This window comes from Hypanus sabinus, chromosome 2, assembly GCF_030144855.1.
Source record: "Hypanus sabinus isolate sHypSab1 chromosome 2, sHypSab1.hap1, whole genome shotgun sequence".
NCBI classification, from domain to species: domain Eukaryota; kingdom Metazoa; phylum Chordata; class Chondrichthyes; order Myliobatiformes; family Dasyatidae; genus Hypanus; species Hypanus sabinus.
In genome coordinates, this window is record NC_082707.1 from 206,201,391 (window position 1) to 206,218,375 (window position 16,985).

Below are 16,985 nucleotides of genomic sequence, written 5' to 3' on the forward strand. Positions count from 1 at the left end.
CCAGCTGGTCAGGCAGCATCTATGGAGAGGAAAAAACATCTGACATTTCCAGCCAAGACCCTTCATCACATCCTTGTACAGTATATGATATACATTTTACGATATAGCGCGGTTGTGTTTTTAATGAGCATTCCATAAGGTTCAAGTTCCGATTCAATTTCAAGTTTAATTACCATTCAACCATATATGAATATAGCCAAATGAAACAGCATTCCTTGAGGGACAAGGTGCAAAACACAGAGCACACTGCACAAGGCACACAGAACAAATAGCATATTCCGTTAGAGCTGCAGAGTAACACGCAGTCACAAAGAGAAGACCCAAGTCTGAGACAACACTTCACTTGTGAGTCTGTTGGGGTCATCTATTGCATCCGGTGCTCCCGGTGCAGCCTCCTCCACATCAGCAGATCGGGGGACCGCTTCATCGAGCACCTCCGCTCCGTCCGCCACAACAGACAGGATCTCCCGGTTGCCACCCACTTCAACTCTGTTTCATGTTCCCAATCAGATATATCCATACGTGGCCTTCTCTACTGCTATGATGAGGTCAAACTCAGTTTGGAGGAGCAATACCTCATATATAGTCATGAACACTGAATTCTCCATCTTCTGATAATTCCCTCCCCCCTTCCCCCTTCCCAGTTTCACTCTGACTCCTCCTCCAGCTGCCTATCACCTCTTTCATGATTCTGCCTCTTCTACTACCCATACCCATACCCATACCCTCTTACATTCCTTCATCACCTTTCCTGCCTATCCCCTCCCTGCTTCCCCTCCCCCACCCCTTGATCTTTTCTCTTACTGGTTTTTCACCTGGCCCCTACCAGCCTTCTCCTTCCCACCCTCCCCCCACCTTCTTTATAGGGCCCCTGCCCCCTCCCTCTTCAGTCCTGACGAAGGGTCTCGGCCCGGAACATTGACTGTTCATTTCCACGGATGCTGCCCGGTCTCCCGAGTTTCTCCAGTGTGTTTGTACGTGTTGCCCTGAGTGTCCAGCTTGTTCTCCCACTGAGCACACTGGAGGGAAGGAAGCACTGAGTGAAGGTGGTCAAGTCAAGTCAAGTTTATTGCCATTGAACTATGTACATGCATATAATATATATAACCATATCATGTATATAGAAACAAGACAACATTTATCTGAACACGCACAACAAGCTGGAGGAACTCTGCAGGTTGGGCAGCATCCGTGGAAATGAACAGTCAACATTTCGGGCCAAGACCCTTTGTCAGGGTCTTGAATGCCGAGTGACTAAACCTTCTTAACCAACCTCCTATGCAGGACCTTGTCAAGTACCTTGCTTAAGTCCATGTACACAATATCCACTGCCTTGCCTTCATCGACTGTCTTGGTAACTCCTTCAAAAAAACTCTATAAGTTTGGTGACCATCCATGCACGAAGCTTCGCTGACTATCCTTAATCAGTCCATGATTAAGGATGATTTAAATATCTCTGCTAGGGTCTGAACAATTTCTGCACTTGCCTCCTGTAGTGCCTGAGGGAACACCTTGTCAGGCCCTGGGGATTTATCCACTCTGATATGCCTCAGCGTAGTAAATACTTTCTCTTCTGTAATCTGTACAGAGTCCATGAAATTGATGCTACTTTACCTCACTTTTATGGACTCTGTATTCACCTCCTGAGTAAATACAGATGCAAATGATGAATTTACAATCTCCCCTTTCTATTCTGGCTCCACACATGGATTTCCATTCTGATCTTCCAGAGGACCAATTTTGTCCCTTGCAATCCATTTGTTCTTAACATACCTGTAGAATCCCTTAGGACTTTCCTTTACCTTGACTGCTGGAGAAAACCATGCCTTCTTTAACCTTCCTGATTTCTTTCTAAAGCATTCTCTTGCGGTTCTTGTACTCTATGAGTATCTTATTTATTCCTACCTGCATAAACTTCCTATGCGCCTCCTTTTTTATCTGAACCAGGGCCTCAATATCTCTTGAAAACCAAGGTTCCCTACACTTGTTATCTTAACCTTTTATACTGACAGGCACAGACAAGCTTTTTACTCTCAAAATTTTGTATTTGAAGGCCTCCCACTTTCCAAGTACACCTTTTCCAGAAAACAGCTTGTCCCAATCCACACTTGCCAGATCATTTCTGATACCATCAAGATTGGCCTTTCTCCAATTTAGAATTTTTTTTTTGCATATTTACTTTGAAACTAATGGCATTGAGGTCAGTAGATGCAAAATGTTCCCCTACACAAACATCTACCACTTGCCCTGTCGCATTCCCTAATTTTAGATACTGTATCACATGGACTTCCTAAATATAATGTGGACAAATTTGAATTTGTCCTATTATTCACAGAAATAGAAATACAAAGTAATTTTAAATTGTAGAGATTGAAAACTGTTAGTGTTCAGAGCAAACTGTGGGCCATCGTGTATAAACCGCTGAACATGAACATTCAACAAGCAATTGGCAAGCCAAACAATGTATTTGTCTTTTGGCAACAGGTTTTAGGTACAAGGGTAGAGACACAGTACTCCAAGTATAGAGGACTCTTTAAGAATGCATCTGGAATTTTGCATACAGTTCTGGCTTTACAATAAATGCACAACAGCCAAAGGCCACAAGATTGATTGCTGGATAGGTGCATTTCATAAAAACAGGAGATTCTGCAGATGCTGGAAATCCAGAGCAATACTCACAAAATGCTGGAAGAACTCAGGAAGTCAGGCACTGTTTTTTTGGAAATGAATAAACAGTCAGCATTTTGGGCAAAGATCATTCGTAAGCACTGAAAAGGAAGAAGAAAGAATTCTGAATAAGGAGGTGGGAGGTTGAAGGGAGGGAGTAGGTGAAGTGAGTCTGGGTGAGCACATGGTTGAAGAGCCGCAGAGAAATTGCTTTGTAAATTCAAAACAGAAATTGATGGGTTTTAGAAATTGAGGATTCAGAATAATCAAAAGTTAACACAGATGTGTTGTGCTGAAGGAGAAGATCTGCCATGATCTTACTGAATGCAAAGCAGGCACAAGAGCCTGACTCTCTCTTCTGTTTCTTATACTCTGATTTCCTAATATGAACAAATACACCTGGATGTTGAAAAGATAAGAACTACAAGCCCTGTATCACAGTAAGTATTACACAATATATTACCAGCTGCTTCATCTTGTGCTCGAGATTTTCCCTGGAGCAGTAATGGTATAACAAGAGAGGTTAAATGGGAAAGACAAAGAAACCAATTCCCACAGCCTTGACAGAGTTCAAATAAAGTACCACAAAACATCTCACTTTGATTATTATGCTTGTGTTCTTTATCTCATGTTGTTTTTGTGCTGCATTGGATCCAGAGTAACGATTATTTCATTCTCCTTTACACTCGTACAGGAAATGACATTAAACAATCTTGAAGATCTTGAAGGATGGATGGTGGAATATTTGGAGCAGGACGTTAAGAGTGGACAAGGTGAAATCAGATGTACTGGACATCATATCGAGGGCTGATGTAATCAATTACACACACAAAATGCTGGAGGAACTCAGCAGATCAGGCAACATCTATGGCAATGAATAAGCAGGTAATATTATAAATATAAATATATAAGATAGCTTAGATACATACACAGATTGTATATAGCTTACGCACACAATCCTGGAAGAACTCAGCAGGTCAGGCAGCATCCGTGAGAAAAGAGTAGCCAACGTTTTGGGTCAAGACTCTTCATCAGGAGTTGATGACCCTTCTCAAAGTAGGTGCATGTCTACCTGTGAGAAGAGTAGGGAACACTAGTGAAGAAGTCAGTTCAAGACTAGTTGTGGTCATAGAATCAGAATCAGGTTTCATATCACTGGCATATGTTGTGAAATTTGTTGTTTTACAGCAACAGTACATTGCAATATATTATAATGTATGAATTTCTTCTTCATGGATATTTCCAACATCTGCAGAGTCTCTTGTGTTTTTGATTTGCTGATCCACTGCAAAGTCTCTTTGAGGTACACCAATGTAGGATTTTGTAAATAAACCAAGTGAGGGTCATTTATGTGCTTACCAAAGCTGCAGCTCTTTACTTCAATTAGCAACAAACCAAAAGCAATCACTGTACACTGACATCATTACATCAGGCACCATCTCTCAAAGTCAACACAACAACTCCACAATGGTGATTATAAAATATGTAGAACAGTTTCTATTGTGAAAAATATGAGTCTTTTGTCACCCGTTACATGACTCTACAGCTATCCTGAAGAAGTTTAAATCTTCTCTTTGGTGACAGTTCCAAGAGACTGTTCTCTTTGCTTCGTCCTGTGATCTCTGCTTCTCTCTGACTCTTCGACCATAAATCCACCCAGATTTCCCATTCCCCCCACAACCTTCTTATTCTGGCTCGTTTCCCTCTCCTTTCTAGTCCTGATGGAGGGTCTCAACCTGAAACATTGACTGTTTATTTATTTCCATAGATGCTGCCTGACCAGCTGAGTTCCTCCAGTATAGTGTGTGAAATGCTTACCAATGTCTTTCACATGCATCTGTGTTAAAAATAGATGCTGCACTCCCCAGTTTTAACATTGATAATGAGTGTATTTTAAATTCACTGTGCTAGAAACCTTCTGGAAACATCTGTGGATTATGCTAAAATACTAAATACATTTTTTTTGTGATATGATCACAATGCCTGAACATTATTTCAGGCTATACTTCTAAGCAGATTTACAAAATGCATTTATTAATGGAATCACCTTACATTGTAAATCAAATTGAAAAGTGGAATTTCATTGTTTACACAAAGCTCCTTATTGCTGAAACCAAGACATAAATTTAACCATTAATCTGCTTAAATAGCGATAATGTCTAATAGAGTTGGAAAATTGAATATAAAACATCATCATCTAAATAATTCTGTGTTTAATTAGATTGTTATCCTCAGGTTATAGAAAATGAGATTTGCAGTTACATGGCATCCCTCAGAATTAGAATCAAGTTCAGTCCCACTGGCATACAGAATGGCATGAAACTTGTTGTTTTGCGGCAGCAATACATTGTAATACATAATAATAAAAACTAACTGGCAATAAGAAATGTATATTTAAAAATTAAGTGCAAAAAGAGAATATAAAAGGAAAAAAAAGTAGTGAGGTAGTGTTCATGGGCTCCTAGTCTATTCAGAAATCTGATGGAAGAGGTGGAGGAACTCTTCCTGAATCACTGAGTGTGCGTCTTCAGGCTCCTGTCCCTCCTCCTTGAAGGTAACAATGAGAAGAGGGCATGCCCTTGGTGATGGGGGATCTTAATGATGGACTCTGCCTTATTGAGGCATCATCTTTGAATCACAGTATTTTGAGGCATTCTATAACAAATTAAGTTTATATAAAGGATGAGCTCTCACTATCATATATAAATTGGTAACTTGGATATGATGATTGGTTAACAGGAGTTCACAAGGATGAAATAGAGAAGTTCAAAATTCAAAGTACATTTATTATCAATCATACAACCTTGAGATTCAGCTCCTTATAGGCAGCCATAAAACAAGAAACCCAAAAGAACCCATTCAAAAGAAAGACTAACAAACGCACACAATGATCAGAGAGAGAGTGAAACACTATTAACACAAACGATGAAAGCAAACAACAGCATTCAGAATGAAAGTGACTCAAAGCCCGGAGCAGTGGAAGCAGGCCCACAGCTTCAGTCTCAGTTCATCAGGGAGAAAGGCAAATTGCCGTGGAGCTCGCTAGCACGGAGCCCAGAGAAATGGGAGCAGGCTCATAGCCTCAGTCTTGGTGCCATGGAAAGCAGAGTGAATGTTGTGGAGCATCAAGCAGAACCAGTTCCACCATTGCCTCTGGTCCAAATACCCGTCCTTTCCAACCCATCCAGCCCAGCATTTGACTAGTCCAGGTACCGGGTCGTTCCTCACACTAGGACCTTGAGACTGTCACTCTACGCCTGGACCCCTCTGCCATGTTCCCAGCCTTTCCAAGTTGGCATAGCTCTTAGATTGATCAGTCCTTGCTCTCAGTTTGGGTGGACAGAGTTTGTAAATCCTCTGCTCCAACTTTTCTCTGTTTCTCAAGCCCTGATTCCATCTTGAACATGCCTTGTCCTTGCACCAACTCCATAACTCACTCACATGCGTTGACCCTCAGGACAGCCACGCCTTCGCTCAACCCCTCATTGCTTGCGTTGATTGTTTACCACAATTTTCTAAAGAAAAATTATTAATGAAGTATTTAGTTTTATTTCTCGCTTTATGACTGCCTATCTGTCACGTGTCCTCAGTAGTGCCATCATAAATGGGAACGAGAAACCAGCCAGCACTACATGAATTCAATCCTCATTTCTCATCGGCCTCTGTTAATCGCACAAGTGGCTGCATTTTAAGCGAGCGTAGTGTTATGTGTGATGAGAAAACCAGTTGGAGAAGGGGTCCAGAGTTGACCCCCCTGTGAACTATGCTGCTAACGAGAGAGAGAGATGAAGAAGGGGGGAAGCATCCTGTTGCAGATGGGAGAGAGAGAGAGACAAGGATTAAAATGGATGATTTAGTATTATGGCTTCTTCGCTAATTGTTGGCTTTAATGCCAAGGACATTTGGCCTGTTTGTGTGGATCCCTGCTAACACAGCAGATTGATGTCAGGTACCTGTTGAGACAGGAGGGAGTGGCCAGATTTTTGGACATGGTCAGTTGATGGATGGCTGATACCTCATCAGGGGAGATAAAAGACGGGTCTGCTGAGACATCAGGAGACACGCCACGAGGCACTGCAAGAGTGTTGTGCACCCACAGGAAGGTGGAGGCTTGGAGGACTGAATCGGGAGATCAGTCACAAAGCTCACAGTGGGATGGCAGGACTGGTGGGGGCTTGTGTGTGTCCACTCATGCCAGAGTGATGAGTCCACCATGGAAGAATGGTCTTGCCGAGAACAGAGGGTCATAACTGAATGACCACATCAGTACTACGGAACAAGAAGACAATGGAAGGTTTGCCTGCTGCAGCTGCTCACATCTCTCTCTCTCTCTCTCTCTCTCTCTCTCTCTCTCTCTCTCTCTCTCTCTCTCTCTCTCTCTCTCTCCAATGTTACACCAACAACTACTTTGACCTAAGCTAAACTGAACTGAACTGAACTTTCATCATCTCCTAAGACTATTCATTTACCACTAGACTTTGAGGGAGCTGGGTTTTTGATTCCTTTTACCACACTTCTGTGTGTGTACACACACATATATATAATTGCTAACCTGTAATATATACATATTTGCATTTTAGTTTTGTACTGTATTACTTAGTTTGCTAATAAACTTTATTAGTTGCTAGTAATTACAGACTCCAACGTATCATTCCATTTCTGCTGGTTTGGTAACCCAGTTACGGGGCACATAACAAATTGGGGGCTCGTCTGGGAGTTGATCACTAAATTGGGGGGGGGGCTGGTGAATTGATTGGGGTACATTCCCTTATCTGCTTTGGTTGTGTGGGAAACCAAAAGGAAACCAGCAGAAATGGAGCTTGAAGTTAATAAGTTTGTGACGGATCCAACCTCTGAGGGGCTGGACGAGGCTAAGGGCGAGGTACTGGTGGGAATTGCTTGGAAGTTAAAGATTAAGGTGATCACTCACATGTAGAAGGCTCAGGTCCAGCTGTTAATAGCACACCATTATGTAGCTGAGGGGAAATTTGAGGAGGAGGCGTTGGAGTTGTTTGTTGAGGGTAAACCACTTACTGCGGCTGAGGTTCAGTTTCAGGTGGATAAAATGAAGTACGAACATGAGTTCCAAATAAAACAGTTGGAAGTAGAAAGACAGAGGGGAAAGCAGAAAGACAGAAAGAGGAAAAGGAAAGAGAGCGGGAAGAAAGGTAAAGGGGGCATGAGCTCCGAGTAAGGGCGTTGGAGACAGAGAAGGAAAGAGAAGCAAGGCAGTTTGAGCCGGAAAAGATAAGAGCATTGCATAAAATGGCGAGGGGGAATGGTGACAGAGTGGCACAGTTGATGCTGATTGAACAGTTTAAAAGTTGTGTCCCTGAGAACATAGGAGCAGGAGTAGGCTAATCGGCCCCTCAAGCCTGCTCCGCCATTCAAAAAGATCATGGCTGATCCAATCTTAACTCTAGTTTTCACCGAATCCCACAAGGCAAGAGTGCCAACCAACAGGGCACCATGCCGCCCATTTTATTTTATTATTCATCCTGCCCAAACCCATGTGATCACCCGGGGGAAAAAAAAACAATTTGCCAATTGAGGAGAAAAAATCTGGAAAATTCCTCTCTGACCCATCCAGGCTATTGAAAACTGGTCCAGGAGATCACATGGCTGATCTAAACCTAGCCTCATGTCCACTTACCTGCTCGCTCACCGTATCCCCTAATGGCATTTTTATCCAGGAAGATGTCTATCTCCGTTTTGAATTTATTGAGTGTAGTAACTTCCACAGCAGTTTGGGGCAGTAAATTCCACAGCCCCACTACCCTCTGAGTGAAGAAATTTCTCCTCATCTCAGTCCTGGAATGGCATCCCCTTATTTTAAGATTATGCTCCCTAGTCCTATTTTCACCCATCATTATAACCATATAACATATAGCCATATAACAATCACAGCACAGAAACAGGTCATCTCGGCCCTCCTAGTCCATGCCGAACTCTTAATCTCACCTAGTCCCAGCTACCCTCACTCAGCCCATAACCCTCCACTCCTTTCCTATCCATATACCTATCCAATTTTACCTTAAATGACACAACTGAACTGGCCTCTTTCACACAGCTATCACTCTCTGAATAAAGAAATACCCCCTCGTGTTTCCCTTAAACTTTTGCCCCCTAACTCTCAAATCATGTCCTCTCGTCTGAATCTCCCCTACTCTCAATGGAAACAGCCTGTTCATGTCAACTCTATCTATCCCTCTCAAAATTTTAAATACCTCGATCAAATCCCCCCTCAACCTTCTACGCTCCAATAAATAGAGACCTAACTTGTTCAACCTTTCTCTGTAGCTTAAGTGCTGAAACCCAGCTAACATCCTAGTAAATTGTCTCTGCACTCTCTCTTTCCTATAATTCCGTTACCAGAACTGTACACAATATTCCAAATTTGGCCTTACCAATGCCTTGTACTATTTTAACATTACATCCCAACTTCTGTACTCAATGCTCTGATTTATAAAGGCCAGCGTTCCAAAAGCCTTCTTTACCACCCTATCTACATGAGACTCCACCTTCAGGGAACTATGCACTGTTATTCCTAGATCTCTCTGTTCCACTGCATTCCTCAATGCCCTACCATTTACCCTGTATGTTCTATTTGGACTATTCCTGCCAAAATGTGGAACCTCACACTTCTCAGCAATAAACTCCATCTGCCAACATTCAGCTCATTCTTCTAACTGGCATAAATCTCCCTTCAAGCTTTGAAAATCCACCTCATTATCCACAACACATCCTACCTTAGTATCATCGGCATACTTACTAATCCAATTTACCACCCCATCATCCAGATCATTTATGTATATTAGAAACAACACCGGGCCCAAAACAGATCCCTGAGGCACCCCGCTAGTCACCGGCCTCCATCCCGATAAACAATTATCCACCACTACTCTCTGGCATCTCCCATCTAGCCACTGTTGAATCCATTTTATTACTCCAGCATTAATACCTAATGACTGAACCTTCGTAACTAACCTTCCATGTGGAACTTTGTCAAAGGCCTTGCTGAAGTCCATATAGACTACATCCACTGCCTTACCCTCATCAACATTCCTCGTAACTTCTTCAAGAAATTCAAATAAGGTTTGTCAAACATGACCTTCCATGCACAAATCCATGCTGGCTACTCCTAATCAGATCCTGTCTATGCAGATAATTATAAATACTATCTCTAAGAATACTTTCCATTAATTTACCCACCACTGATGTCAAACTAACAGGTCTATAATTGCTAGGCTTACTTCTAGAACCCTTTTTAAACAATGGAACCACATGAGCAATACACCAATCCTCTGGCACAATCCCCGTTTCTAATGACATCTGAAAGATCTCCGACAGAGCTCCTGCTATCTCTACACAAACTTCCCTCAAGGTCCTGGGGAATATCCTGTCAGGACCCGGAGATTTATCCACTTTTAAATTTCTTAAAAGCGCCAGTACTTCCACCTCTTTAATTGTCATAGGTTCCATAACTTCCTTACTTGTTTCCCACACCTTACACAATTCAATATTCTTCTCCTTAGTGAATACCGAAGAGAAGAAATCATTCAAAATCTCTCCCATCTCCCCCGTTCCACACACAGCTGACCACCCTGATTCTCTAAGGGACCAATTTTATCCCTCACTATCCTCTTGCTTTTAATATAACTGTAGAAACCTTTCGGATTTACTTTCACCTTATTTGCCAAACCAACCTCGTATCTTCTTTTAGTTTTTCTAATCTCTTTCTTAAGATTCCTTTTACATTCTTTATATTCCTTGAGCAATTCCTTTACTCCATGCTGCCTATATCTATTGTAGACATCCCTCTTTTTCTGAACCAAATTTCTAATATCCCTTGAAAACCATGGTGCTCTCAAACCTTTAACCTTTCCTTTCACCCTAACAGGAACATAAAGATTCTGTACCCTCATAATTTCACCCTGAAATGACCTCCATTTCTCTATTACATCCTTCCCATAAAACAACTTGACCCAATCCACTCTCTCTAAATCCCTTCGCATCCCCTCAAAGTTAGCCTTTCTCCAATCAAAAATCTCAACTCTAGGTCCAGTCCTGTCCTTCTCCATAATTATATTGAAGCTAATGCTATTGTGATCACTGGACCCGAAGTGCTCCCCAACACAAACACCTATCATAAAAAGATTGTTTCAAATTTAAGACTGAGCAGCGGATCTTTTCTAAATTTAAATAAGACATAATGTCACGTAGCCATTGAAGATGTGTAGGAGGGGTTGACTTCTTCCATTTAAGCAAGATTGCTCTTCTTGCTAAAAGAAAGGTAAAAACTAAAACCTGCAGGTTAGGAGTATTTAAAGTTATATCTTCATTTGCAATAATACCAAAGAAGGCAGAAAGGAAGGGGTCTGGGTTAAATTGGACCCTAAAAAGTTGTGAGAAGGTGTGAAATACTTCCCGCCAAAACTTTTCAATTTTAGGGCAAAACCAAAACATATGAATTAAAAAGGCATCAGCAGAGTTGCTTTTATTACAAAGTGGAGAAACATTTATGTAAAAACTGGACAGCTTCTGTTTAGAAATGTAAGATCTATGAACCACTTTAAATTGTAGAAGAGAATGATGAGCGCAGAAAGATGATTTATTAACCCATTTCAGAATTTTATTCCATCTATCATCAGAAATCTGACAATTTAGGTCATCCTCCAAAGCTTTTTTTAATTTTATCTAAAAAGTCTTGTCTAGAATCAATCTACAAGTTATAGATACCAGTAACAGAACCATTAACAAACAGTTTTAAATTTAAAAGATCAGCCAGTAAATTTTTATCAGGAGCTATAAGAAAAGTAGTTAAATGGAAATGTAGAAGATCTCTAATTTGAAGGTATCTGTAAAAATGTGATTTTGGGAGTGCACATTTATTTGACAATTGGTCAAATGAAGCAAGAGATCCTGAGCTAAACAGGTCCCAAAAACACTTAATACCTAGTTCATCCCAATCTTTGAAGACTTTATCAGTCATGGAAGGGATAAACAGCTCTTTCAAGCTATATAAATCATCAGTGTCCAACACTGGACCTTCCAGCTGCCACATCTCCATCTCAAACTGTTTCTGTTCCTTCTTGCCTTTTCCGCTAGTCCCCGGCTTATTCGCTGACTTAGCCGGTGGGCTGTCTCTGCCATCCGTCCCAGAACTACTTCTGGTAGTTCTTGCTCAGGGAAAACTTTACCATGTGGGTCAAGGCGTACTCGTCTGCTAGTTTAACATTTTTTCCACAGGGTGACTGTCACTTTCTCACCCAGGTACATCCTCATACCCTCAGAGCAAAATAATAGAGCAAGTTATTATCTAAATGGAGAGAAACTGCAAAGTGCTTCTGTGCAAAGGGATCTGGGGGTCCTGGTGCAGGAAACACAAAAAGTTAGTATGCAAGTGCAGCAGGTGGTCAAGAAGGCCAATGGAATGCTGGCTTTTATTGTTAGGGGGATGGAGTATAAGAACAGGGAGGTCTTACTGCAGTTGTACCAGGTATTGGTGAGACCACACCTGGAGTACTGCATGCAGTTCTGGTGTCCATATTTAAGAAAAGACATACTGGCTCTCGAGGTAGTGCAGAGAAGGTTCACTAGGTTAATTCCAGGGATGGGTGGGTTGATGTATGATGAGAGGTTGAGTAGATTGGGACTCTACTCATTGGAGTTCCGAAGAGTGATCACAATAGCATTAGCTTCAATATAATTATGGAGAAGGACAGGACTGGACCTAGAGTTGAGATTTTTGATTGGAGAAAGGCTAACTTTGAGGGGATGCGAAGGGATTTAGAGAGAGTGGATTGGGTCAAGTTGTTTTATGGGAAGGATGTAATAGAGAAATGGAGGTGATTTAAGGGTGAAATTATGAGGGTACAGAATCTTTATGTTCCTGTTAGGGTGAAAGGAAAGGTTAAAGGTTTGAGACCACCATGGTTTTCAAGGGATATTAGAAATTTGGTTCAGAAAAAGAGGGATGTCTACAATAGATATAGGCAGCATAGAGTAAAGAAATTGCTCGAGGAATATAAAGAATGTAAAAGGAATCTTAAAAAAGAGATTAGAAAAGCTAAAAGAAGATACGAGGTTGGTTTGGCAAATAAGGTGAAAGTAAATCCGAAAGGTTTCTACAGTTATATTAAAAGCAAGAGGATAGTGAGGGATAAAATTGGTCCCTTAGAGAATCAGGGTGGTCAGCTGTGTGTGGAACGGGGGAGATGGGAGAGATTTTGAATGATTTCTTCTCTTCGGTATCCACTAAGGAGAAGAATATTGAATTGTGTAAGGTGTGGGAAACAAGTAAGGAAGTTATGGAACCTATGACAATTAAAGAGGTGGAAGTACTGGCGCTTTTAAGAAATTTAAAAGTGGATAAATCTCCGGGTCCTGACAGGATATTCCCCAGGACCTTGAGGGAAGTTTGTGTAGAGATAGCAGGAGCTCTGTCGGAGATCTTTCAGATGTCATTAGAAACGGGGATTGTGCCAGAGGATTGGTGTATTGCTCATGTGGTTCCATTGTTTAAAAAGGGTTCTAGAAGTAAGCCTAGCAATTATAGACCTGTTAGTTTGACATCAGTGGTGGGTAAATTAATGGAAAGTATTCTTAGAGATAGTATTTATAATTAACTGCATAGACAGGATCTGATTAGGAGTAGCCAGCATGGATTTGTGCATGGAAGGTCATGTTTGACAAACCTTATTTGAATTTCTTGAAGAAGTTACGAGGAATGTTGATGAGGGTAAGGCAGTGGATGTAGTCTATATGGACTTCAGCAAGGCCTTTGACAAAGTTCCACATGGAAGGTTAGTTAAGAAGGTTCAGTCATTAGATATTAATGCTGGAGTAATAAAATGGATTCAACAGTGGCTAGATGGGAGATGCCAGAGAGTAGTGGTGGATAATTGTTTATCGGGATGGAGGCCGGTGACTAGCGGGGTGCCTCAGGGATCTGTTTTGGGCCCAGTGTTGTTTGTAATATACATAAATGATCTGGATGATGGGGTGGTAAATTGGATTAGTAAATATGCCGATGATACTAAGGTAGGAGGTGTTGTGGATAATGAGGTGGATTTTCAAAGCTTGCAGGGAGATTTATGCCAGTTAGAAGAATGGGCTGAACGTTGGCAGATGGAGTTTAATGCTGAGAAGTGTGAGGTTCTACATTTTGGCAGAAATAATCCAAATAGAACATACAGGGTAAATGGTAGGGCATTGAGGAATGCAGAGGAACAGAGAGATCTAGGAATAACTGTGCATAGTTCCCTGAAAGTGGAGTCTCATGTAGATAGGGTGGTGAAGAGGGCTTTTGGAACGCTGGCCTTTATAAATCAAAGCATTGAGTACAGAAGTTGGGATGTAATGCTAAAGTTGTACAAGGCATTGGTAAGGCCAAATTTGGAATATTGTGTGCAGTTCTGGTCACCGAATTATAGGAAAGATATCAATAAATTAGAGAGAGTGCAGAGACGATTTACTAGGATGTTACCTGGGTTTCAGCAATTAAGTTACAGAGAAAGGTTGAACAAGTTAGGTCTCTATTCATTGGAGCGTAGAAGGTTGAGGGGGGATTTGATCGAGGTATTTAAAATTTTGAGAGGGATAGATAGAGTTGACGTGAACAGGCTGTTTCCACTGAGAGTAGGGGAGATTCAAACTAGAGGACATGATTTGTGAGTTAGGGGGCAGAAGTTTAAGGGAAACACGAGAGGGTATTTCTTTACTCAAAGAGTGATAGCTGTGTGGAATGAGCTTCCTTTAGAAGTAGTAGAGGCCAGTTCAGTTGTGTCATTTAAGGTAAAATTGGATAGGTATATGGACAGGAAAGGAGTGGAGGGTTATGGGCTGAGTGTGGGTAGGTGGGACTAGGTGAGATTAAGGGTTCGGCACGGACTAGGAGGGCCAAGATGGCCTATTTCCGTGCTGTGATTGTTATATGGTTATATCTAGGGACCTTTCCTAAATTACTTTTCCAATTTATAAAGTTTAACAGGGCACAGACTTTTATGTATATTTTTATCTTCTCTTCTTAAACGAATGTCTTTTTTTCTAATTATCCATTATCATCCATCAGCTTTTTTCTTTGGTAGTTGGTAGGGGTTGACTTTTTTTAATATGAAAAAATTATTTTATGATGTATGACTTAACTTTAAATTTTTGATTACAGAGTGGTATACCTTTATGTGTTATGCTATAACATTTTGATCAATTTTATTACAATATATGAATGTACGCAAGTTATGTTGAGACGTATCTATGTGTTGCACTCTGTAAATATTTTTTTTCTTCTGAATAAAAATATTGTAAAAATAAGAAGAAAGAGCTGTTTGCAGTTGAAGAAAATATGAAGTGTGTTCCCAATGATGTAAGGGCATTCCGAGATGGAAAGGATACCACTACCTTGCGGGAGTCTGCTGGGTTGGCAGATGAGATTGTTTTAGCCCACAAGGTTGAGTTTTCTCTGGATGGTAGCTTCCCAGACAGTAGCTGTGAGGATCAGGGGAACTTGGATTTTGAAATTGGGACTAGTATTGAAAGGCTAGGCAAGGCAGATGTCCCGTTTGCCTGTGTGCAGATTGTAGAGGTACCTGTGAATGCACAGGGTACTGAACCTTGTGGGGAAACTCAGTTAAGGTCTGAGGTGTCTGACTTGGTTGAGAAGGAATGCAGTTTTTTTGTGTCTGATGGACTTGATTCGGTGAATGAAGTGTTAACCTTGGTGCCAGTGGATATTGAGGATTCTCAGTTATTTGTGTTAGAAGGTGTTCTAAAAGTTGGTGATGAGTTAAAGGTTGGTGTGTGAATGTTATGGACAATGGTGGAAAAGGGGCTGTGTCAGGGTTTTTATAGAAAGAATTTGTGAATTTTGGACTGGTTTTGCGACCTTTGACCCTGTTGGCAGGACAATGGTCTGTTGGAAAATTTGTCAGCTTGTTAGATTCTATTTTAGAAGTTGAAAGTAAGCAAGGTCATAGAGCTGTTGGTCAAGATTACAATGGGAGGAGGAAAGATTGTTTTGGTTTTGAGAGGCCACCTGTCTGCGTAACTATGGGGACGAATCAAAGTAAAAGTCAAAGAAACAGATTAGATGGTTTATTTGGAAATTTCCAGAATGTGAACATGGTTTTCACAAGTTTAGTGATGGTGTTGAGCTTGGTAAACAGTAAATTGGCACCCATCCAGGGTGAAATTAAATCAGCGGAACAGCTAACGAGCAAGCTCGTGACTGGCAACCCACGCACAGATACTGGCACAGTTAGCAGAGATAGGAGTTTAATTTATGGACGGTTTTCAGAGACTTTCCATCCTTTCATTTTACAGCAGGATTTGGAGAGTAAGGAGGATGAGAAAGGCTTGTCTTTGTCAAAGGGTGAATTTATAGCAGAGCAAGGTAGAGATTCTGAAATTACTTTGTTAAAGGATACAGCTCTCACAAAAGAGAAGGTTCGGAGAGGGTCAGCAGGATATTACCTGAAAGATGGGGTATTGATGAGGAGGTGGAGACTACCTACTGAGTTTGCAGATGAGGATTGGGTGATTGAACATCAAATGGTGGTCCCGAAAGTTTATAGGTCTGAGATTTTAAACGTAGCTCATAGTATGTCTTTAGGTGGACACTTTGAAGTGGAAAAGACAGTAAATGGAAATGAGAAGGAATTCTACTGGCCTAATCTAAGGAAGGATGTTGTGAACTTGTGCAGGGCTTGTCATACCTGTCAGGGTGCAGGAAAACCTAATCAGGTGATTGTAGCGGTACCATTTAGGTCGATACCTGTTCTTGGTGAACCATCTTCCAGGGTCTTAGTGGATTGTGTGGGCCCATTGCCAAAGACTGCAGCTAGCTACGAGTAACCATTGTGTGTGCTGTGTCTAGGTTCCATGGAGTGGTGCCCCTCTGGAAGATCAAGGCCAAGACTGTGGTAAAAACACATAAAATTTTCTACACTGGTAGGTCTACCTAAAGGAATCCAATCTGTCCAAGGTAGTAACTTTACATCGAGAACGTTCTAGGGGATAGTTAAAGAGTTGAGAGCTAAGCATATTGTATCACCTTTGATCTTACTGAGAGAGCAATGGTCAGACCAGAATGAAAATGTGATTAAGGGTTATTATGACTCCTACCCTGCACCAGTGAGTACTGTCATGACAACGGAGGAGATTGTCGTGTCTAGTACTGGAGTATCCATTCATTCTACTGAACATCCTGTAGTTTTCACTAGACTCAGAAAGTCTGATGTTTTGGAAAATATTGATGGAAAAATTCAACATTTGCAGTCAAAGCAGCAAAAACAACTGAACAGCTTAATTGACAAGTATAA